This window comes from Marmota flaviventris, chromosome 1 (genome assembly GCF_047511675.1).
Source record: "Marmota flaviventris isolate mMarFla1 chromosome 1, mMarFla1.hap1, whole genome shotgun sequence".
Classification (NCBI taxonomy): domain Eukaryota; kingdom Metazoa; phylum Chordata; class Mammalia; order Rodentia; family Sciuridae; genus Marmota; species Marmota flaviventris.
The window spans coordinates 131,032,410-131,056,595 of record NC_092498.1 but is presented as its reverse complement, the minus strand read 5'-3'; the positions used below and the strand labels follow the sequence as shown (position 1 = coordinate 131,056,595).

General features: G+C 42.9%; 1 pseudogene; it reads left to right on the top strand.

Annotated features, from left to right (window-relative positions):
• LOC139704789 (transmembrane protein 132B-like) overlaps window positions 1–18,838 on the top strand; it is a 39,389-nt pseudogene extending 20,551 nt beyond the window's left edge.
• Window positions 18,839–24,186: the final 5,348 nt, after the last annotated feature.

The window sequence follows — 24,186 nt, the reverse complement described above, 5'->3', positions numbered from 1 at the left end:
AAACACAAATAATTCTATCCTTCAATATTCCTCTCTTTCTGAGACTATGATTTAGAATCCTGCAAAATATTTGTCTTTTATGTGGCTGATATATATACCCACCCTGAAGACTTAAGCTCGTGGCCCCTGCACCTGTGCATGTGGCACGTGGCATTTATGCTGCAGAGATGCTCCCCAGAAGCCCAGGGCCCTGGTCACAACTGTACAGGATGCTAGCAGCACCATGTGCTGCTGGGCTCAGCAGGTGGACACTGTCTTTCCAGGCATGGTGGGATGCATGTGAAGTATGGGGCTCTCATATAAACCTATATTGGCAGTGCATTTTAACTATTCCCTGTGAAGGGATAAAGTGCTTAAATTAAGACATACCATAGACAAGTACACGCTAAGCTTTGCACCAAATCCTAACCTTGGGCCTTGGTTGTTGGCATAGTCTTGATAAGGGGCACCATTTTGGCAGTGCTTGTTTAAAAAGGTAGAATTAAGCTTTGCTGATTGCAATTTGGGTAGCTTTTTTTGTTTCTTCCTTTTTTTTCCTCTATAGAGGTGGTCCAGTGGTGGGGGATGAGGGACAGAGAGTCTCTTTGGGCAGGAGATGTCATGGGCACCTCAAATTAAGCAGCCCCTTCTTGTTGTTTGGATGGACCGAATGCAGCCAGCAAGACCTGGGCATCTTGTAAGCACAGAGTGCACATGTGATTCTACAGTGCAGAAAGCTCATCAGCAGTTACACAGAGCCAGGAACTCAGGGAGTGATGGATGCAAAAGAGGCATTCAGGGTGACAAGAATATTCTGAGTGGAGGGTGGGTTCATAGGTATGTACAGCATCAAATTCATAGGACTGTACCCTTTAAACATATGCACCATATTAATTATAAATTATATCTCAGCAAGGTTGGTTAAAGGTCCCCTTGTGTGCATTTTGGTCTTGCCTTTTCCCATCAGCCTATGGTCCTCTGGAGCCAAGGCCACGTTTTCCTTGTGTGGGGTGCAGCAAGGCAGCAACACACTGTACCTAGGAGGCCTCTGACACAGACCCCAGTGTGAACCCACACTCTGCATCTGCCCGCTGTGATCACTGGAGAAGCAGCCTAACCTGGGCCTCAGTTTTCCCATCTGTAACATAGGGACAAAACACCTCATATACAGAATATTTGGAGAGTCTAATTGGTATGATTCTAAGTAAATCTTTGAAAATGATTGTTATGTAATAAAAAAATACATGATAGCTACTATTATTTCTTTTTATTTTTTGGCAAAAATTCAAGGTAAATTAAATAGTTTGGGATCTATTGTACCTTAGAGTATACTTTGCTAAACAGTAGTAGATACATAGTGTTTGGTTCAGATTTCAATTGACTAGGTTTTTCTTTTTGTCTGTTTTGGTATAAAATTTCAATATATTCTGTGAATTTTGTGAGCAACATACTACCTGAATCTGTAGTGTTCTTTCCTTCTAACTTAGTGTCACAGTTCCTGGGTTGGGGGAGGTGTCGTAAGGAAGAGTTTTAATGCACAGTCTCCCACCTCTAACCAATGGGTCGACAATTTGGCAAACATAGAGGACTGGTAAAGCAGATGAAATTCCTGCTGCTTTCCTAAACAGAAAATGAAGGAAATTATGTCTTACAAGATCCCCAAGGAGACATCTTTACATCTGGAGAGTCCCCTTTGGTCTCTTTTATTCATGACTAATGTAGTTGCAAAAGTGTAATTTGACAGTAAAAATATTAACCTCTAAAGGCAAGTTTCCTAAGATGACATTTACAAGGCATTTTACACATGCTTATAGATTAATGTGACACAAGTTGTCTGTTTCCAATCCTGTCCTCAGTTCTTTTTATATTAGGATTGATAGCATTTGGTTTTCAATGTTCCTCTTGGGGCTCAGACAGCCTTGAAGGTATCATTTAGAAAAATGATGGAAATCTGATTCTAATTTTTATCTCATCATAAATATCTCATCATTTATCTCCTAAAATTCATCTGCCCCAATACACATGTACTCTGTGTAATTTCATATATAGGGATCTCAATTCCTAGTAAAAAGGTCAAATTGACCCCTGGGACTCCAAGGTCATACACTTAACAGCTTTGTGTTTTCTTACCTACTTTGTGTCTTCCCACTGTGTTTTCTCTAATGAACTTTGATATTACTTTCATTTTTCTTTATGCCATCAGCATGAGACCTCCTTTAAGTGCCCCTGTTTCCCTTTCACCAAGACACACACTGCTTTTGGTGATGCCTGGGAGGAACAGGTCTCAGAAGAACCGGTTGTTACCTGGTCACACATTCAGCATCTACTTATTGAATGTTTTCTAAGCGCCCTGCACTGTGCCAGAGGAGTGAAGAGGAGACAGGTCCACATCCACAGGCAGATTACCTTCAGGTGGAGTCCAGGGATAAGAATCAACCAGGAGCATTCCAAGAGTAGCTACTGAGAAGGAAATGATGTAGCATAACAGAGCAATCTGGTGCAATTTACCTAATGTAAATCATGCAACAAAACCAAGCATAAGGAAATCGTGTAGTGTGTACTCAGGGGCACGCACAGCAAATTAGAGGAATGTGGAGTAACATAGATGGAGAGGGACACCAGAAGGGTACAGGAAGTTTGGAGTGGACAAGCCTAAAGGGAGGCCCTCTGAGCAGTGGCCCTTGAGCTGGGGTCTTTGGCATGATCTTAGTGGTGACCATGAACATGGTCTTCACAATGGTGAAGGTCTCCAAGTCTGCCCTTCCGGCAGAGCCGGTCCAGCAGCCTCTCCAGGTCAGGGCCCAGGCAGCACCTGGGTTCCTTCCATCCTTCCCAGCTCACAGCGCCAGGCCCTGGCCAGCTCCCTGGAGGTTCTTGGAGCCTGGGACAATCCTCCTGCATTTCCAGGAGGCAACATCCAGTGGAAGAATGCGTCACTTCCGGAGTGTCTGGTGAAGGAGCCATTTCCCAGAATCCCTAGCGGGCTTCTCACTGGGCATTGGCCAGGGTCGTACCACGTGCCTCTTCCTAGCCAATCAGTGGAGGGCCAGCGAGGCTGAGGTGGGCGGAGCGCCGTGGTCTCCTGAAGAGAAAGGAAGCCATAGTGGTGTTAGAACCCAGGAGGTGCATGCCGAGGGATGCTATGTGGTGAGTGGCTGGTGGGGTCCTGCCTGTGTGACCCCCAGGTCTGTGGACACGGTCCACACGGGGAAAAGCGGTGGAAGGACGCGGGCGAGATCGCTGCCTGTGAGTAGGGAAGCGGCCCTACGCCTCAGGGGATCAGCTGCCTCTGTGCGGCCTCTGCCCCTGGGCAGCTGGGCGTGGTCCGCCCCGACCCACTCACGAAACTGAGCATTTGGCAGCCTTTTTGTGCCTGGATTCTGGACAGGTGAAGTGAGCATCCAGACCCCTCAGGGAGTAATGGTGGGGCTTGTTGTGTGGAGCGGCAGGAAGGGCCAGCAGTGATGCCCTGGGCAAAGGCGAGTTGCCCCCCAGGCGGTGGTCCTGTTGGAAGTTGTGGTAAAGTGACAGGGAGCACTCAGCTGGGGGTGTGTGCGTGGGACAGGTGACTCAAGAGTTTTCAGTGCAGTCTATGTTTCCACCAGTCACCACAAAAGTCCTCTGAATGTTGCTTTGGGGGTTACAAATAATTTTTAGAAAGCGTGAATTTAAAGATACAGAACCCATAAGTAACAGGGCCAGCTGTGAATTGGTGAATCCGTGGAGTGGGGAACTCTTGTTTTTTCTATATCTGATATGGCCCCTGTATGTTTTCACATATTCAGATGTTAGCACTCAATATGATAAGCCATATTAAATGAACTGTTTTAGTTGAATCACACAAGGATGAAGAACATACATTTTTAAAGGGTATTTATACCCTTGGAGAGAAAAATGATAATAACATACAGAACTGCTAAATTCTTCCACTCTTTTACATTTTTAAATAATTAATTATTTTGTCCATTTCAGTTGTACATCAATTCCTGAAATACAAGGCAGGGTTAAATCTGCACATGCTCTGAAAGGGTGCAGAATCACTGCATTATGATTTCAATTCTAATGACAGAAAAAAACTCTCATGGTTTCCAAAGATGAAGTGTTCCTGGCAGTGAGATGTGGTTCAGAGTGATCTGAAGTGGAATTAGTTGTGGGTGGGAAGCAGTTGACAATGAAGAACCAGAATTTTTCATAAATGTAGGAGAGTTGAGGTCTGTACTCTAAAAGGTAGGATTGGGAAAGTCCCAGCAATTGGTGACAACTACTTGCATCAGGGAGAAGGTGAGGGCAGAAGGGAACCTCCTAATATGTGCACTGCAGCCTTCTGATTGGCAGGGAACCAATGGATTGGTCTGCAAGGCATGGGCAGATTACATTCTTTTGCTCCAGAGGAACGGGTCTTCTTGAACCCCTACTTGCCCCAGTGTAGTGCTCCCATGGGAAGAGGGTTTGCTTTGTAATAGGACTTCTGTTACCATTCCTAAGTATCTAAATGGATGGCAGCCAGGTTTAACTTTGAGTCGGCATCATGGGATTTTCAAGTAAGAGCATGACCCTCCATTCCATTTTTCTGCTCTAAATAGAAATCATATTCTGATTGTTCCCTTTCCTGGGCACGATAATGCAGATTTAAGTTCTTCATTCATGCCCCCCAAAATAGCTGATTTTTTTGCTCTTCATTTTCTACCCTTTAAAAAAGTAAAGCAGAGAAAATGGGAAAGTATTCTTTTTTTCCTAAAATTTGAAGAATCAAAGAAATGCCATTTTCAGCTCAAACTGTAATTATGGGGCCAAGAGACTTGTTAGTTCCACTGTCTACTATCATCTTTTAAAGAAATTTTTAAAATTTGTTCTAATTAGTTATACATGATAGTAGAACACATCATACTTAAATGGTTTATATCTTCTCATTCTTCTGGTTTACATGATGTAGAGTTATATAGTCATGTGATCATATATGCACATAGGGTTATAATGTTTGATTCATTCTACTATCCTTCTTGCCCCTACACCCTCTCCCCTCTTCACTCCCCTCTGTACTAATCCAAGTACCTCCATTCTTCCCTAGTCCCCCCACCCCCTTATTGTGAATTAGCATCCGAATAGCAGAGAAAACATTCAACCTTTGATTTTTGGGGATGGCTTATTTTTCTTAGCATGATATTCTCCAGTTCCATCCATTTACCAGCAAAGGCCATAATTTTATTATTCTTTAAGCTGAGTAATATTCCGTTATGTTTCCATGCCCTGCTTTCTTTATCTGTTAATCTATTGAAGGGTACCTAGGTTGGTTCCATAGTTTAGCTATTATGAATTGTGCTGTTATAAACATTGATGTGACTGCATCACCGAAGTATGCAGATTTTAAGTCCTTTGGGTATAAACCAAAGAGTGGGATAGCTGGGTCAAATGGTGGTTCCATTCTAAGTTTTCTTGAGGAATCTCCATACTGCTTTTTGTAGTGTTTGCACCAATTTGCAGCCCCATCAAGAATGTATGAGTGTGCCTTTTTCCCCACATTCTTGCCAACATTTATTGTTGCTTGTATTTTTGGTTATCACCTGTATCATCTTTTAAAAACAGTATTATTTTAATTCTATAAATTCATGGGTACTGTGTGATAATTTATGCTTAGATAGAGAACATAATGTTCAAATCAGGGTAGTTAACATTTTTATCTCAAACATTTCAAACTTTAAATGAACACAATAATTGTACATGTTTATGGGCCACAGTGTGATATTTCAATACATGTATACAGTGGGTACTGATCAAATCAGGACAATTAATATTTCCATTTTCTTCTCACTACCTTATAATTGGGGCCTTTGAGCTTTTCTCTCTGGTTAGACATAAAACATAATAGGTCATTGCAAAGACTTGTCCCCCAACTCTTTTGTAGAGCGCCAGAACGTATTACTGCTATCTAACTCTTTTGGTACACATTATCCAATCTCCCACTACCCACCCCTCAACACTTCTCAGCCTCTAGTAATCACTGTTAAACATTTAGATTAACTTTTAAAAACATACATGCATAAAAACATGGAGTTTGACTTATTTCTCTTAATGTAATACCCTCTAATTCCACCCTCTTTGCTGTAAATGATGAAATATCATTCCTTTGTGGCTGAATAATATTCCGTTATATACAACTATGTGTATATAGCACAGCTTCTTTATCCTTTCATCCACTGATGGCATCTGGGTTGATTCCATATCAGCTACTGTGAACAGTGCATCCATGAATGTGGGTGGCAAGTATCTCTTTTATATGCTGATATCATTTCTTTTGGAGATATACCCAGAAGTGGATTATATAGTAGATCTACTTTTAGTGCCTCCATCTGTTCTCCATATGACTGTATTAGTTTGCATTCCCATCAATAATGTATGAGAGTTTCCTCTCACTCACATCCTTGCCATCATTTGTTTTTTGTTTTCTTTTTGGTGATGACCACTCTAACTTTGGTGAGATAGTATTTTTTGATTCTTATGGCCCTGATGACTAATTAAGTTGAAGGATTTTTTCCCATGAATTTGTTGGCCATTTGAATTTATCCCCTTAAAAATAGACATGCAGACCAGTGGAACAGAATAGATTCAGAAATAATCCTATGTACTTACAGGCAAATGATTGTCAACAAAGGTGCCAAAAACATATGTTGGAGAATGGAGAATGTCTTCAATAAATAGTGCTGGAAAAACTGGATATTCACTAGGAGGAGATTTAAATTTGACCTCTATTTCTTGGTATGAAAATAAACTTGAGGACTGGGTTGTAGCTCAGTGGTAAAGCACTTGCCTGGCATGTGGGAGGCCCTGGTTTCATCCCCCATAACACAAACAACAACAAAAAATGACAATGAGAACAGAATGGGTAAGAAACTCAAATGTAAGATCTAAAACTATGAAACCACTAGAAGGAACCAGAGTAAACATCTTGTGACATTGGTATAGGCAATGACATTTTTCATAAGACCCCCAAAATACAGGGAATAAAAGTAAAAATAGACAAATAGGATTAGTCAAACTGAGAAGCTTCTATACAGCAAACTTGCCATAGAGGGAAGAGACAGCCTGCAGAATGGGGGAAAATTTTTGCAAACAATGAATGTGACAGAAAGTTACTATATGAAATATACAGGAACTTAAAATACTCAATAAGAATAGCCACATGAGCAACAACATCATCAACACAAAGTACTCCACAAATAACCCACTGTGATGCCAGGGCAGATTTGTTGCTCAGAAGAGCAGATTCTGGAGAGAAGGGGACCTTGGACTACTCCATTCTGACAGGGCAGAAGGGGACTCCAAAATGACCCAGTTGCTCTCTGGCTACCTCTGCATTGCTTTGTGGACCAGGGTTACTCAGTCAGGTTCACTGTGATTTCAGCTGATCTTCTAGTTAGTGGCCTAAGTGAAATACACTTATATATTCCCTAAGATGATGCTGATGTTGTGAAGTGGAAATGAGAAGGTTCTTTCTCTGTGACTGGGATGAAGGGTGAGAATTTGGTTTGAATCTACGGTGAACTACCACATCCAGAAACGTGATTGTTGGGTGGTTAGAGGCCTCCTCTTCCTCCTCAGGGAGCACATTTATATTAGCACCATTTTGCAGGGGAGGGTGGTAATTTGTCTCAAATAACTTGGAGGTTTTCCCTGGGTGTGGAAGTTGATATTTCTGATGTCACTCTTGAGCCAATCACCTGATGATGCTTAGCAGGCAGTTGGGCTCCTGGGTCTGAGGCCTGGAGCAGAGGTCTGAGCTGCAGCTCCAGATCTAGGTGAAGAGAGGAGGAAGGGAAGTGTCAGGTTCTAGTTGGTGGCTTGTCAGACTGGCTGTGTAGTGCCATCACTGGTTGAGTTGTGAGCCTTGCCAGCGCCCAGTCTGATACAGACTTTTAAGAAAACAGCTCTGCTAAATTTTTTTTTAGTTTTTTTTTTAGGTGGACACAATATCTTTATTTATTTATTTTTTTGTGGTACTGAGAATCAAAACCAGTGGCTCATGCATGCTAGGCAAGTGCGCTACCACTTGAGCCACATCCCCAGCCCCAGCTCTGCTAATTTTAACCAAGATTGATTTTTGGACTTTTGACTTCTGGAACTTCAAGATAATAAGCTTATTTTGTTAAGTTAAAAAAAGTTGTCAGACCTCTGGCCAGTTATGTTGTAGCCTCAGTTTCTTCATCTGTAAAATGAGATTCTGGCCCCTTTGCAGTTTTGTAATCTGTTGTGAATTGATGGTTTATTTTCTGTCTCCTCTTCATGACGTGATGCCTACTCCTTCCCCTTCCCTCATCTATACATTTTCTTGATGGGCCAGGAGAGCAAGGCAGCAATATTTTATTTGTTTATCCTGAAGATGTGAATTGAAATGGAGCCTTAAATTGTCTAATTCTGAATCTGTGAGTGGATCAATTAAAGTGGGAGCCTCCAAACGCTGAGTCAAAAGACCATGCTAAAATGCTGCATCCTTACCACTATTCTGCAAAATTATAGTTTAATGGGGCAAAAATAATTGCATCTATGTTTCTAGCACATTTCATGAGTGCTTTGCCTCATGGATTTACCAGGATTTTAATCTAGTACAAAGCTCTCTTGGTTTTTCAGAAGATCCTCTTTATGGCTTGAGTTAAGTATGTTTTTATGTAACAAAAACCTTTTGTGCATCTTCTAATATGGTGCCAGAGTGAAACAAATTGCACCTGGTGTTTGATTGGTGGTGGTTTGAGTTCATGAAAAAAGGTAAGATAAAGAAAAAGCACATCGCAAAAGCAACAGAGGTTGTGTAACTCCATTAAATTATGTTTACGGGTTTACTTGTCAGAGTTTTGCAACAAAATGGTTTTTCTGGAGTCTGTTTATCAGTATTTGTCACTAATTAGTGCCTACAAATTACCCTTTTATGGGAGTCATGTTCTTTCTGTCATCCTAGTGTCTTAATAATCAGAGCTATAACTGCTCACGTGCTTTGCTGTTCTTAGGTTTTGCTTGTGCTTTTCTTTCTGGTGCATCTCATGGTTCTCTCTCTTCCCCAAAGGTTTCCAACAACTGTGACTCCATTTTCGTGAATGGGAAGGAAATGAAGAGTAAAGTGGACACGATAGTGAACTTCACCCACCAGCAGTTCACCTCCCAGGTGGAAGTCACTGTCTGGGCGCCCCGACTTCCCTTGCAGATTGAGATCTCAGACACAGAGATGAGCCAGATCAAGGGTTGGAGGATCCCGGTGGCCTCCAACAGAAGGTGAGGACCATACCACAGTGGGTTACAGTGGTCTGTGCTTGGGGTTCAGATGAGTCTGACTTGGGACTCACTCACATTTTAGTATTAACACCTTCTAGAGTAGTTGTGAGGATTCAGTGAGATGATAGGTGTGCCTAGCATGGGGCCTGGCATTGGCTCAGCTGTTTTCCATCCCCATCTCACTCCCATTCATTCTTGTGTTCCTCTTCCTTAGTTTCCCTGCTCACGGATGTTGGTCATTTCTCATGGACACAATGCAGGGATTAAGACTGTGAGCTCTGGAGTGAGGCTGACTGAGTTTTAAACCCTGGTTTTCCCACTTAAAGCTCTGTGAACTTGTGGCTTCACCTGTCCATTCCTCAGTTTCTTTATCTGAATTGAGAATAATATTACTGAAAAGTTGTCCCAAGAATTCAGTGATGTGATGCATACTCCACTAGACAGAATTCTAAAGATGAACTGCTTGCTCTCCAAGATTCCCATCACCAAACACTGATCTGATAGGGTGGTGAGGGGACTTCACAGAAATAGCTACAAACAACTGATCAATGGAGAGTACCCTGGTGGGCCAGATCCATCAGATAAGCCATTTGAGAGCAGAACATTCTCCATAGCCAATAGCATAGTGGAAGTGGGAGGGATTTGAAGGTGTGAACATTTGGACAGGGTGTTGCTGGCTTTGAAGATGGACTGAGCCACATTTCAAGGAGAGAGGGTGACAGTATTTAGGAGCTGGGAGTAGCCTGAGGATGTGCACCAGTCAGAAAATGGGGGCCCCAGTCCTTCAACAAAAGGATCCAAATAACCTGCAACAACCAGACAGATCCTAGAGGTGGGCTCTTCCCTCACATCTGCTCATCAGGGTCAAGACCAGAAACAGGAGAGGAAAGGCCAAGGTTGGCCTGAGTGGCAACAGGGAAGGTGGTGATGGCGCTCAGAATGTGAGAAGAGCATCCTGGGGAAATCACTCACTGCACAGACAACTGCAGGGCTGGTAGAAATCTAGATTTCAGAATGCTGCCAATGAGGGCCTGGAGGGAATTGAGGAAGGCCGATCCTTGCTAGGAGGCTGCAGAGTGCTCAGCAGAGCTGGGTACTGCCGTTATGTGGAAAGCAAGTGAGGCTGGCTGTGGCTGAGGAGGTGATGGGTGTGCACCTTGGAGTCTTCTTGCTACATATGGTAAAATGCAAGAGGAGAGGTAAATGGAGGCAGGACTGTTAAAAAGGAACAGGACCTGAGGATGTTGAAGTTTTTAGCATCACTAGATGGCCAGCTATGGGAAAAGCAAGAGACTCCCTGTTGGAAAAGTGGGCCCTTCAGCAGAGGCCGAGGATGGAACTCAAGACTCTTCCCTGAAACCCGAAGGACAGGCCCAGAGCTGACTGCCTGTGTGGCTTCTTGATTTTGGCTCACCCTCTACCTCTTCCAGGGGTGTGCATTCTGCCTTTTGGGCAAAACTATCAGGGAAGGAGTGGGTACCCCATGGTGTCTGAAACAGATCACCTGGGCTCCGAGCCCAAGTTGTCATTAGAGCCAAAGCTCAGAAAAGCCCATCAGCACTTGTGCACTGAAACAGAACAAAGTTACTAAAACAGGTTTTAGTAGGATCCAGGGTTTTCTGTCATAATATTCAGAATGTGCAGAAGAAAATTGAAAATCACTTGTTATACCAAGCAGGGAGAAAAAAAACAAAGCTCTCAGTGAGGAATTACAAATAGCCCCAAAACAAAACAAAACAAAACAAAAATTAGAAAATCTCAGCAAGCACATGTACTCATCATAAAGAAGAAGATGTAAATCATAGGACTGAAAAAGAGAGTAACTGTCATTGGGGCTGTCAGAGGATCAAGTCAGTGGAGGGCAGACAAAAGAATTTACTCAATATGAGTAAGAGAGAAGTAGGTTGGGAACAAGCGAACAGAGCTTCAGGGACTTGTGAACAATGACAAAAGATCTAAAGTTCTGTAATTAGAATCTGAGGAGACAGGAAAGGGTATAAGGATGAAACAGTATTTGAAGAAATAGTGGCTGAAAACTTCCCAAATTTGACAAAAGACACAGCTTATGGATTTGAAAAGTTGGGAAATCACAAACGTGACAAATCCAAAGAAATCCATGCCAAGGCAAATCATAATTAAGCTTGTGAAACTTAGAAGACAAAGGAAGAATCTTAAAAACATCCAGATATTACACTAATTTGAATGAGGATGAATTTCTCACCTGAGACCAAGGAGGCCAGAAAGATGTGGCACATTTTTCCAATGGTGAAAGAAAAGAACTGTCAGTCCTGAATCTATATCTGGAAAAAGTATTCTTCAAGAATGAAGGGGAAATAAAGACATTCTTACATGAAGAGAGATAGAATTTATTTCCAGGAGACCTACCCTCAAAGAATGGCTGGCGGAGCTTCTCCAAAGAAAAAGAAAATGATAACTGAAAAAGATTTGGAACTTTGAAAAGGAAAAAAAGAATGACAGAATCAGTGAAAATTAAATAGGATAGAAGTCTTCCTGAATTCATGAATTTCTTAAATTATATTTGACAATCATATTTGGTTGAAACAAAAACTTAGGACCTCATCAATGTGGTGCTTAAAGCACATAGAGGAAGTCTTTAAAACAATTGTTTGTGAAAGCAGGGAGGCCAAGGAACCTAAATGGAATTAAGGTGCCTACCTTTCAAGTGGTCAAACTTTGTTACCAGGTCAAAATAAGTTATGCATGGAGGTTAAATTGCACGCCCATGCATGCATACAGGCACAAGTGACTCTAAAGTTGGTGAAATCTGAATGAGCTCTGTGTGTGCCAAGGCCAATTGCTTGGTTTTGGTATTGTCCTCTAATTACAAAGATAGTCACTTTGCAGTACTGGGTAATGAGTGTATGGGATCTCTCCATACTTTTTCTTTCTTTCAGTGAATTTGTGATTATTTCAAAATTAAAAGTTAAAAGAATTAATAGAATACAGTTTATCTTAACCTAACAGAACTGTTTTATTTCAGTAATTCAGAACTTCTAAAAGTTCACGTATTTACTGACAACTTTTATCATACTGCCACCTTTTAATGAAGTGTAAAATATACTTTATAATGCACTTCTTTCAGTTTTATCCACTTAATTAAGGGGAACTTCTCATCACTAGCACAAAAAAGACAGCTGGTATCATTTATTATAAAATAAATTGTATCAAAAATTAATACAAATAAAACAATGTTTTAAATTTCTGAGTAGATGCTGTCTCTCTGTGTGTCTTTGTTAAGTATCAGGACAGCATTTAAAGACTTTGTAGCACTGAACAGAAACAGTGCTGGTGATGTATTCTGATGGACTCAAAAATAGAATGGGAATGACTTTTCAGTATGTCACAATGTTTTTAATGCTGTGTCCCTTTCCCTCTGAAGGCATCTCTCTTACCCATAAAGATCTTTACTTCTCGCTTCAGGAAACTGGAATTGCTGGTCACAGTGCTGGTTCAAGGAGGCAGATTGACCTATTGTGAATTAACACATATTTCAGAAATCAAATGGAACTGGATGCAAGCCTGCTAGTTAGCAGTTGTCACGTGTTTTCGTCAGTTTGGGTCACTGAGATCAGAAGACCTGACAAGAACAACATAGAGAATGACAAGTGTATTTCAGCTCATGGTATCAGAGGTTCAGTCCATGGTCAGCTGACTCCATAGCTCTGGGCCAGAGGTGAGGAAGACCATCATGTCAGAAGGGCAGGGAGGAAGAAAGTAGCTCAGGACGTGGTAACCAAGAAGCAGAAAGAGTACCACACTCAGCAGGGACAAAATATAAACCCCTAAAGCCTACTCCCAGTGACCTGCCTCCTACAACTACCCCCCACTGCCTACAGTTACCACCAGTTAATACATATCAGTGGATTAATAAGTCACAGGTCTCATAATCTGATTTTTTCACCTCTGAACATTCTTTCATCGTTCCGTACATGAGCTTTTGGGAATGCCTCAGATCTAAACTGTAACACACGTGTTAACCACTGTGAGCCTTTTGTCATAGCCACAGTGAAGATGAGGTTAGTTGTAGAACCAGTGAGGACGCACACAGGGACAACCAGATTTGGCTTGGCCCTGCCTCTGCACATGATCAGTTACGTGGCCCCTTTCTTATCCACATGATCAGGATAGCAGTCCAACTTCAGTCTTCAGGTTTTGTGAGGAATGAATGAGTTAAACGTGTGGCTGTTGTAAAGTCAGCTGTCATTGTGGGGAGACTAGGCCCATAGTAGGTGTAACAACAGTACATAGGAATTGCTGTCATTTCATCCCCTGATGTATTCCTCCTCACTGGTGGTCACAAACTAGGCAACAGCCATGAATCAAAGTCCTCTCCTATGAGGCCACAGGAGAGGTTCTTCTTTAGGGGAAGGTTCTGGAATTGCAGAACCAGAGGATTTCTCAGGGTGGGCTGTGGATAGATGGAGAGCTTGTGCCAGGATTGGAGGAAGGGCCAGAGCCTTGGTGAAGGAAAGCAAAAGCCAGAATGGGTGAAAGGAGCGACCCACTCACAAGTTTTACCAGTAACACGAGCAGCTTTGCTCCCAGAGCAGTACTTGTGGGGAGGGCAGGATGTGCCAGGGGAGAGCACTCTGACACCCCAAGGGCCTAAGCAGGAGGAAGCTGCTTCTGTGGAGTCCACTGGCCCAGGCCAGTGAGGAGTGGGAAATGAGAGCAGGCCAAGCCCACTGGCTCCTGGTTTATCTTTGCAGTTCCTAAGGGGCTTTCCCAGTGTCTTCACACCTTGATGTCCTTGGTCCTTGATCTTTATACTCCCAAAGGGGAGGAACAGGCAGCCATTCTTATTTTCATTTTCAGCATGAGGTACCTGAGCCCATGGGAGAGCAGAGCACCTGGCTCAAGGCCCAACAGGGAGTGCAAGCAGGAATCCAGAGAGCTCCTTTGTCTCAGGACCTCGTATTTCTGCTTCAGAAGCCACGGTCTTGCTTCATTCCCACATGGGGAATCGTATTTTGATGCCCAGTTTCCAGAAGGCAAAGAGCAGAGGCTCCATTTCTGCCTGTCTGGTCTGGAGTCTCCTGTGGCAGTGGACCAGGGAAGCCAGGGTGCACTTGCTGTCCACCTTCTAAGTGTGAAGCAGCCTGTGTGGCTCACGGTGACTGCTGAAAAGGTATTGAATGAATTAACTGCTGAAAGTTGAGTGAATCAATGGATGAACAGATTTGGCCTGAGAAAAGCCACTTTATTTCACTCTGCGCCGTCACCTGGACTCTAAACCAGGGGCACATGACACTCTTTCCCAACAAGGACGCTTACTCTGTTGTGGTCTGTTTGTGTTCAGGCCCACCTGGGAGAGCGAAGACGAGGAGGACAAGGAAAAGAAGGGGTGAGGCTGCTCCCTGCCTTACCAGCATGCCCTGGTGCACGTCCTCACCCAGTTTGTGACTGAGTCATCTGACTTGGGTCAGCTGACCTACATGTTGGGCCCAGACTGGCAGTTTGACATCACTGACCTTGTGACAGAGTTCATGAAGGTGGAGGAGCCCAGAGTCGCCCAGTTACAGGATGGCAGGACCCTGGTTGGTCGGGAGCCGGGAATCACCACTGTTCAGGTACAGGGGGTTCATGTTTTGTCACCTCTCCAACACCAGTACCTGCTGATGATGCAGGCAAATGCTGCCATGGAGGGGTGTGCACATGTGTGAGGGTGATTGTGCAAATGTGCAGATACCGAGTCTGCCTGTAACAGAATCACGAGAAGCAATAGAGTATTCACCAATTTTCATAACCTAAACACATTTTGTATTTTAGAGAGGGTTGAGAAAAATGCCTGATCTGTTTTTACCAGAGAAAGCTAAATGAAACACATAGTGTAAGTCACCCTTTTCCCGATATGACACTGTTTTTTTTTTTTTAATCTGTACTAGGAGGTGGTAGAACCTCTGAAAGCAAATTTCTCCTCAACCTTGACATTTAACCATTTAGCTATATTATACCTTTAACAGTAAGCAAAGATTTTTTAAAGCATGTATTTGGCTATAAATCACAAAGAATCTATAGTTAAAAGCTCTCTATTTTCATCATACTAATAGTAAAATGATTTCTAACTGATTCTGGCAAGATTAAAAAAGAAAAAGTCACAGCTTGTTTTATTTTTGCAAATTTAAAATGTTACTGCTCATAGTTAATTATGTCTTATTTTAGGTGTTGCCAAAGTTAATTTTCGACAAAGTTGAGTTAAATATGTAACATTCTATATTCGTGTCTATTTCTGTGTAATATATTACCACCAATTTAACATTTCAAGACAACAGTAGTTTATTAAGTTATATTCTGTCAGTACACAGTCCTGGTGGGTGGGCTGGTTCTATGCTTAGGGTTCCTAAGGCTGAGATCCAGGTGCTGGCTGGGCTTGGCCCTTAATCTTGGAGTTTTGGGAACTCATTGGATTTTAATCTCATTCAGTTTCTTGGAAGAACTTAGCTCTCTTATAGTTATAGCACTGAGGTCACAGTTTCCTTACTGTCAGCCAGGTGTTGCCCTGTCCTCTAAGAGGACCCCTCCATTCCTTCTCACATGGTCCCTCTCTCATCAATAATGGCTGGATTCAGTCCTTCTCACACTTAGAGTCTGAATTCTCCTGCTACCAGCTGGGGAACGCACTCTGCTGTTAAGGGTTCCTGTATAATTCGGGAGACCCTTGTTTTAGAGCCAGCTATGCCATATAACAGTGTGATTGTAGAGTGCTTTCTCATTATGTTTGAAGGTTAAGGTCAACATTTAGGGGGACTATTCTAGAAATTGTGCCTTTGACATATTCCTGTCCAGGTTTCAGTCTCCCATGGTTGCACATTAGATGGTAAAGTGGTAGGAACGGCTCCTTAGGTCATGACTATTCCCTGCCCCACTTTAACTGTTCATCCAGTTATCCCACAGTGGTCCACACAGTGATCATATTGTCCCATGATAGGCATCTAACCTGCCCATTGGAAGGGATGTGAGCAGAAGAGGGCTGAGCACCATTTCCTTCAAAAGAGTTGACCACAGGCCACTGCTTTCAAAGCCTGAATGTCTGTTGTTGGGAAAGCGCTACTCTTTGAGTGCTGAGTACCAAGGCAGGCAATTTGAGTTATTGCCTCTAACTTAAAACAAGCTTATCTCAGAAAATACACTGTTGTTATCATGGCATGAATCCCAATAAAGGAAGTGGATTAAGGTGACCTTTATAAAACTCCTTCAAGTGCTAAGTTTAATTGGATAATGGCAGGATGCCTACATAAGCAGTCTTCCTGTGTGCACTCTGTAGAGCACTGCAGAGTCTCCCGAGGCCCCGCCAGCTCCAGGACTTGAAATTGTCACATGGGCAGAGACCGCGCTTTCTCACTTACTCCCCAGGTCCTCTCACCTCTCTCTGACTCCATCCTGGCTGAGAAGACAGTGATTGTCCTGGATGACCGCGTCACCATCGTGGAGCTGGGTGTTCAGCTGGTGGCTAGCTTGTCCCTCTCCCTGCAGCCTCACAGGGTGGACCGAAGGGTCATGGTCTCCACAATGGCTGCCCCGGATGTCCTCCAGGCCCCACAGCAGGTGAGAGCCTGGAGGCCTGTGCCCTGGTCCATGGTCAGCTCCTCTCCAGGTCGTTTTGTCCTACACAGAGGGTCAGCAGGGTCTCACAGCCCCTTGCAGCCCCTTGCTGTTCTTGGAGCTGCTCCCTGCATCTCCCCCAGCACATGGGGTCTAGGAAAGCATGTAGAGATGGAGGCTCATTTCCTCTGCCGTTTGTTCTCCAGTAGGATAACCTGTGGTATGCACAGTCTGCTGTTGGACTGTGAGCTGGGGGCCATGTTTTTTTACCTTGGCCAAACCAAATGGGTAATTTTTGATACTGCATCTTTCTAAGTTGCTGAGACTGGCCCTGAACTCATGATCCTCCTGCCTCAGCCTCCTGGTGGCTAGGATTACAGGTGTGCATCACTGTGCCTGGCTGTTGCAAATCATTTATAAAGATAACCGAGGCACTGGGCCGTTCAAGCAGTCCAACTTCATAATCCATCGTTTACCAAGAAATTTACCAGAGTGTGTTTTGCTTCATCAGCATTGGCTTCCTAATAAAGAAGGTTCAAAGCAATATTATCTTTAGCAGTAGCCTGATTAGTTGCACCTAAAATTGATTCAGATAAATTGCCTGATCTTTCAAAGTGTTTTTAGAAAGGTCAAAGTCAAATTCTTTGATATGGCATGCAGTAAATTAATTTACACTTTAGTGCATTCATGAAAGCTTATTATTTATTTCTCATACCAGTGATGCTCCGGCAGATTATTGATGCCAGTTCAAGGCATGACAAGAACTGTTAAAGATTATAAAATGGAAGATTTTTTTCTACATATACTTAAAAGCGTTTGTATAGGAAATCTTGCTTATGTTGTAAATTTGAAGGGAGCTGATCATGCTTTGATTTCGTTTCCCTCAGGAAGCCATAGTCAGTTCTTGGATTTTGTTCAGTGATGGCTCCGTGACACCTTTAGACATTTATGATCCCAAGGATTTTTCCATAACTGTCTCATCATTGGATGAAATGGTGGTGTCTGTCCAGCCAAACTTGCAGTTCCAGTGGCCAGTTGTGGTTGCAGACGGCGAAGGACAAGGGCCCCTGATAAAGTTGGAGATGATGATCAGTGAGCCTTGCCAGAAGACCAAGAGGAAGAGTGTTCTTGCTGTGGGTAAAGGAAGCGTCAAGGTCAGGTTTGCACCAGGCATAGAGGAGGAGCACCGAGGAGGCAGCAATGACATTGAGGGTGTGAACCGGGAATACAAAGATCACCTGAGCAACTCCATAGAGCGGGAAGGGAGCCAGGAGCGAGCAGTCCAGGAGTGGCTCCAGTGTGGGGCCCTGCTGGCCCAGAGGACAGGACCAACAGGAGCACAACCCTGCCACTGCCTGGGGAGGGGAAGGACAAGAAGCTACTCAAGAGTGGTGGTGCAGACGCCTTCACCAGCTTCCCCACCCAGGGGAAGTTTCCAGAATCCAGTAACCCTAGTGACCTTACAGTGGCCTCCAGGGGCTTGACAGACTTGGAGATCAGCATGTATGCCCTGCTCTGCGTCTTTTGCCTGGCCATCCTGGTCTTCCTGATCAACTGTGTGGCATTTGCCTGGAAGTACAGACACAAAAGGCTTGCGGTGAGCGAGCAGGGCAACATCCCCCACTCCCAAGACTGGGTCTGGCTTGGGAACGAGGTGGAGCTTTTGGAGAACCCAGTGGACATCACGCTCCCCTCAGAGGAGTGCACGACCATGATAGACAGGGGGCTGCAGTTCGAGGAGAGGAACTTCCTGCTGAACGGAGGTTCCCAGAAGCCCTTCCACAGTCAGCTGCTCAGACCTTCTGACTATGTCTATGAGAAAGAGATGAAAAACGAACCTGTGAACTCTTCTGGCCCGAAGAGGAAGAGGGTCAAGTTTACTTCCTACACCACCATCCTCCCTGAGGATGGGGGCCCGTACACCAACTCCATCCTGTTTGACTGTGATGACAACATCAAGTGGGTCTGCCAGGACATGGGGCTGGGGGACTCACAGGACTTTGGAGACTATATGGAAAGACTGCAGGACCAGATGTAAACTCCTTTCTTATGTTGTATTCACCTTTATGCCTTCTGTTTTCTGAAAGGTGGAGCAGTGAGTCTGATCAGCAATAGGGTGACTTCACAAAGCTGAGTTCGTGGAGGTCTGGAGGGAGCCCTTTCTAAGCATGTTTCAGAGGCCTGGAGAGTTACGTCAGCTGGGTTTTAAGCTGGGAAATGCCTCTAAAACAGCTACATGTAGGGACTGGAGGAATTCTGTGACAACAGTTTTGCCTACAGCCTGGCACCAGCTCAGTGCAGGTAGAGTAAACCCGACCCCACAGACATTGTTGGTCATCTCACGGCGAATGGCTGTGTGTAGTGAGGAGAGATTTGGATGGTGATTTTCCTGTTCCTAGACCTTTTAAAGCACAGTGGGCCGGTACAGCCCGTGGACTGGGTTTGGACACACATGAGAGGTGACTGAATGTAGCTATCCTTATTTGTTAGGAGCGCTGCTCAGTATTTTTATATACATTTCCACCTGTACCTGTTCCTTTGACCTCTGGAATTTTTTTTGAAACATGAAGAGAAGAAATTTCAGTCTTTGAGATCTGTGTGATTTACAAATGAGTTTTATTCCCTGGGATTTGCTGCATCACCTCATTTCCTGGGTCTCCATACAGGATGTCAGGTTTTTCAAGTTTTGAGCACTTCTTTCTTTAGTGACAGCATCTAAGAAGCTTATTCTCACTTTCTTTTTCCTATCTTTTGCTGTTGAGCTTTCTTGTGTATGACTGGGACAGGGGTTTTGCTTAAAATGTTGATATCCAGTGAGGGAGTGTCATCTCTTTACATTTTTTTATGTGAAGTTTAAAACAACTTGGAGGAAAGTTGTGAACACACACATTTATTTTGTCCTCTGTTTGCTAAGAATCCTGGGGAGCTCCTGGAGTACACTGCTGAGGGCAGAAATCCCCTAGGGAGCAGTTATTATGCAGGTTCTTTGTAGTCAACACAATGTACCATCCAAACTGAATCTAAAGGTAGAATCCATCTACATCTGAGCTGAATGGAAATTGCCCGGGAAATAGCTTCCAATTAAACTTTCCATTTTACCAGAAAAAAAATTAAATGATGTTTCAGGTTAGCAATACATATAAATTATCCATACAATAACTAACTTCACAGGTGTGCATTTGTGGGAAAAGCAATGGGTTCCCCCCAGAATTCACAAAAATAAATGACTGTTCCAGAGTCCAAGAAGCAGCTATTATGAACAAACTATAGCTATTGAAAAATCAGAGTGCTAAGAGGAAAAAAGTGATTCTTGTATAATTTTTAAATAAAAATATTTAGAATCATCATGAATCATCATCTCAAAGCAAGAATTTCAGATTAGCAAAATTCGACATTTTTATTTATTAAAATGCTATAGGTGGAAAAGCAGACACTGGACTAATCTGTCTCATTATGAGTTAACTGAGCCATTTGCATCCCTAAGAAATGGAATTTGAAAGGCCCAAAGTAGGAGGCACTTGCAGCAAGTCACCCTTACTCCCAGTGGCTGACAACTGAGCTATTCAAAAGAGAATTGTTTTCATTCAATTGCTCTCTTATTTTAGATTCTCATGGATGGGAACTTGATTATAACTCAGCCTCTTCTAGCCATGAAGCAGCAACCAGAAATTTCTCCTATATCTCTTGCATGCCACAAACAGGGCTGAAATTGCAGGTGGTATAGTGGTGACCTCAGAGGCTGATATTGGATTGGTTTTATAAGTATTTAAAATGGCGCTTAGGAGCTGAAGCCAGGGACTGCAGAGAGCTTCAACTTAACTGGAGAATGAAGCAGAATACCTAGGCCTTAACTGCAAAAGGAGTTTGCAGGACAGCTGGTGCCTTTTAGGAAGAGCTTAGTAACCTTCCTCTCAATTAAAATTACATGTGTGTTCTGTGACGTACATCACCTGTATGTAAAGGGACAGGTTGGATGGTGGAAAAGCTATGCTGAAATGTGGATATAAGATATTTTTATATGTAATATAGACATTACACTGAAACTCTGAGAGGTGTATTAGAATAAACACATTTTAAAATAAAAGCATGCAAAACTGTAGCATTTAAATGTACAGACCTCCAACTCAAAAATATCTCAACTGATGATGGGAAAAACATTAGGATCTGACATTGTGAAATGCACTGAGTTAGGAATTCTGACCTGGAAAGGACGTGGCTCATGTTGGCAATGTTAATGAAACTTGCTGGAATATTTTGATTTTACTCTTCATTACTTTTGGATCTTTCCTTTTTTCCTGGAAATATTTCAGAAATAAAGTGACTTCACTTTTCCAGCATAATGGTATATTCTAACCACAGGGTAATTCATCGTTTTTAACATGAAAATAAACATTTAAACATTCTAAAATTGTTTCATTATTTTACCTACATGTTCCTTTTCTAATTTCAACTTCTATATGATTGGCTATATTTATAGATACATATATTTTTCTTTTCAGCCAGAGATTGTAACATCCTTGATGACATAATAAATGGACACCCAAACGAAATATTCCCTAAAAGTCAAAGATGACTTTGAGATTTAAAATTTTTCCCATTTGTTTTCCTAACAGGCTGGGGAAACTTTCCAGATATCTTACAAAGAGGACTCATTTCTCATGTCTCTGTTGAGGGTCAGACCACCTTGAAATCAGGTCTAAAGTGCAAGGTGCAGTGGGTGTTTGGTAGTGTAATAACTGACCACCCTCTGGCTTTCCCTGGTCAGTGACTTGGTTTTGTGGATGCATTTGGGCAGTAGCTTTGCATGGGCTTGAGCCTGGGTGCTGAGGATCCAGATGGAAGCTCTAGAGATGCAAATGAGACACAGGACAGCAGGGGCCTCTGCTTAGAAGATGAGGTAGCTGGTTCATTTGAGGGACTGGTGGGTGTGTTGGCCAAGTACCTAAGGCTGCAAGTACATGTCTTGAAACTGCCAGTGTTATCTTTGGCACTTTGGCAAATACTACCCATTGTTCCAGGGTGCATATGAGTGTCTCAGGCAGTAACTTGGCATGTCGTAAATGTTTCATGCCACACCTGGTCTCTCATCAGACCCTTCAGACCCCTGTAAATGCTGGATTGTGAAATGTAGGCTGTGAGGTAGTTGGCTTGTGAAATCTAGGCTGTGAGGTAGCAGGCTTTCTTGCTTATTTATAAAATGTTTGGCTCATTTGGCAGCAAATGAGCCAAAAAACTTTGCTAGGTGTACAAACCCACCCCCCCATCAGGATTACTTTTCAGCACTTGGGTAATTATTACCCACTAACAGCTTTCAAAGCTTCTTTCTCCTTGAAACATGGGAAGACTGAGCCACAGAACCCAGATATCTTGTCCTAGAGCTCAGTGTGTCTGTTCACAGTTTATATCTCAAAAAGAGAAGGAACAAAAAAGAAAGTTTGAAATGAGATATGTAATACAGGGATCACTTTGTATTTATTTTTTTGTGCATATGAGCACAAAATGCAAAAACTGTATTTCAGTTTTTTTAAAATATTAAAGTCCTTAATACTTGTTAGTTTCATTATGACTTTATACAATTTGGATAGGTAATGGAGTGTTTTTGTTGTTTGCTTTTAGAAATTTCTAAAAGTATAAAAGTAGAGACATCTAACCTGAGTTACAGTGTTTACAGACTGTTCCATGGTTCAAACAAGTAGGACACCAATGCTTTCCAGGTGGAAATTCAAGTTCATTCAGGGACATTATCTTCCCAGTTTAAGGGAGCAATAATGTTGTCAACTCAATGCTGAACAACCTTTGTGTTCTATGAAACGTCTTCAAAATTTTTTTGGCTTTAATTGCTCCTCTTGGTCAGTTGTTCAGATGAAACATTGGTCATTGTATGTTAAAGATTGAATCTCATTAAGATGCTACAGAACCTGAGAAGACAATAATGGTTTTTTCATACATCTCCACTGCCCTCTGCAGTGATACACTTTAGAGTTTGATGCTGCTTTGGAATTTGGGGTCTGTGTGATGCTGATTTTTTTTACCTGTTTGAAAATATTATGGTCCCTTCTTCATATCTGTAGTACTTGATTCCAGGTCCCCCCGAAGTTACAAAAATCTGAGGATGCTCAAGTTCTTTATGTAAAAAAGGTATAGTAGGATTTGCCTAGAACATATACAACCCTCCTGTAGAGTTGAAATGATTTCTAGATTACTTATGATTCCTAACACAATGTCAATGCTATGTAAATTGTTGTTATACTGTACTGTTTAGGGAATAATTACCAGGAATAAGTATTCATGTTTAATACAGATGTATTTTTTTCTGAATGGGTTGATCTGGGTTGAATCAGTGGATGTAGAAGCTGTGGATATGGAGGCCACTGCACTTCTTCAGGATAGCGGAACTTACTTTTGACTTGGCACTTCTTTTTCACTTCCTTCTACCAAAAAGAGCACATGGGGTTTTCTACTTTCCATTCTAAGGTTGGAGCTGAAAGACCTACTACTTTACTGTTACCTCTCCTGTAGGAATCTGACTCACTGAATGAAATAGCTTATGTTGTATTCACTTCACTCCAAGATGCTTCCTTAGAGAATGTGTCTTTTCTCCTGATCACTATCACTTAGGGTCTCCATTTTTCCCATGTATATTCCTAAATGGTACAAGCATTTCCATTCCATGAACATCGTGGGCTGACAGGAAGCACACCACTCCTGCACTCAGCATCCATATTGCCAATCTCCACTGGACACATCTGGAAACGTGCAGTAGACCTTCCACCATCCCAGTTCTTCTGTGCAGTAAAGTGTTCCACAGCCACCAGTTCAGACACCAGAAGATGCCAGGACTGGCAGATGTCCCTCCTCTTAGCACAGATCCAGTGGCTTCCTTCCTTAGTTGTCCTTCTCTGGAGCCTTACTTTGGACTTACAGCAAGGGCGACAATTCAGAATTCAGAGTGGATTCTGAGAACAAACCCATTGTCCAGGGCTCCATTACGAGATATTCTAGGCCTTCTCCACACATCGTTGTTGGTTTAAGCAAACATGAAAACTGAAAGGCAGGATCTGAGAGTGGAGAACTAAGGAAAGAAATGCTTGAGCTCAGAGGAAAAGACGTGAGACCCAGTGAGAAGCAGCACACCCACACACTGAGCACTACACTGCAGGGCCACGCTCACAGGGGGCAGCCGCATGTCTTCTGTGGCCAATCATTTTTACAGTGCTGCTTCTCTGTGATAGATGTCTAGAGAGCATGATGTTACCTAGAGACTTAAACCTGTGTCCCCCTTGTCAGGCCCAGCCTCAGATGCCTCTTGTACAGTTGGTGGACCCTTGGCTGTAGACCATAATGAGTGGCCAGACACACTGGGCCCAGTCAACTGTACATTATGGG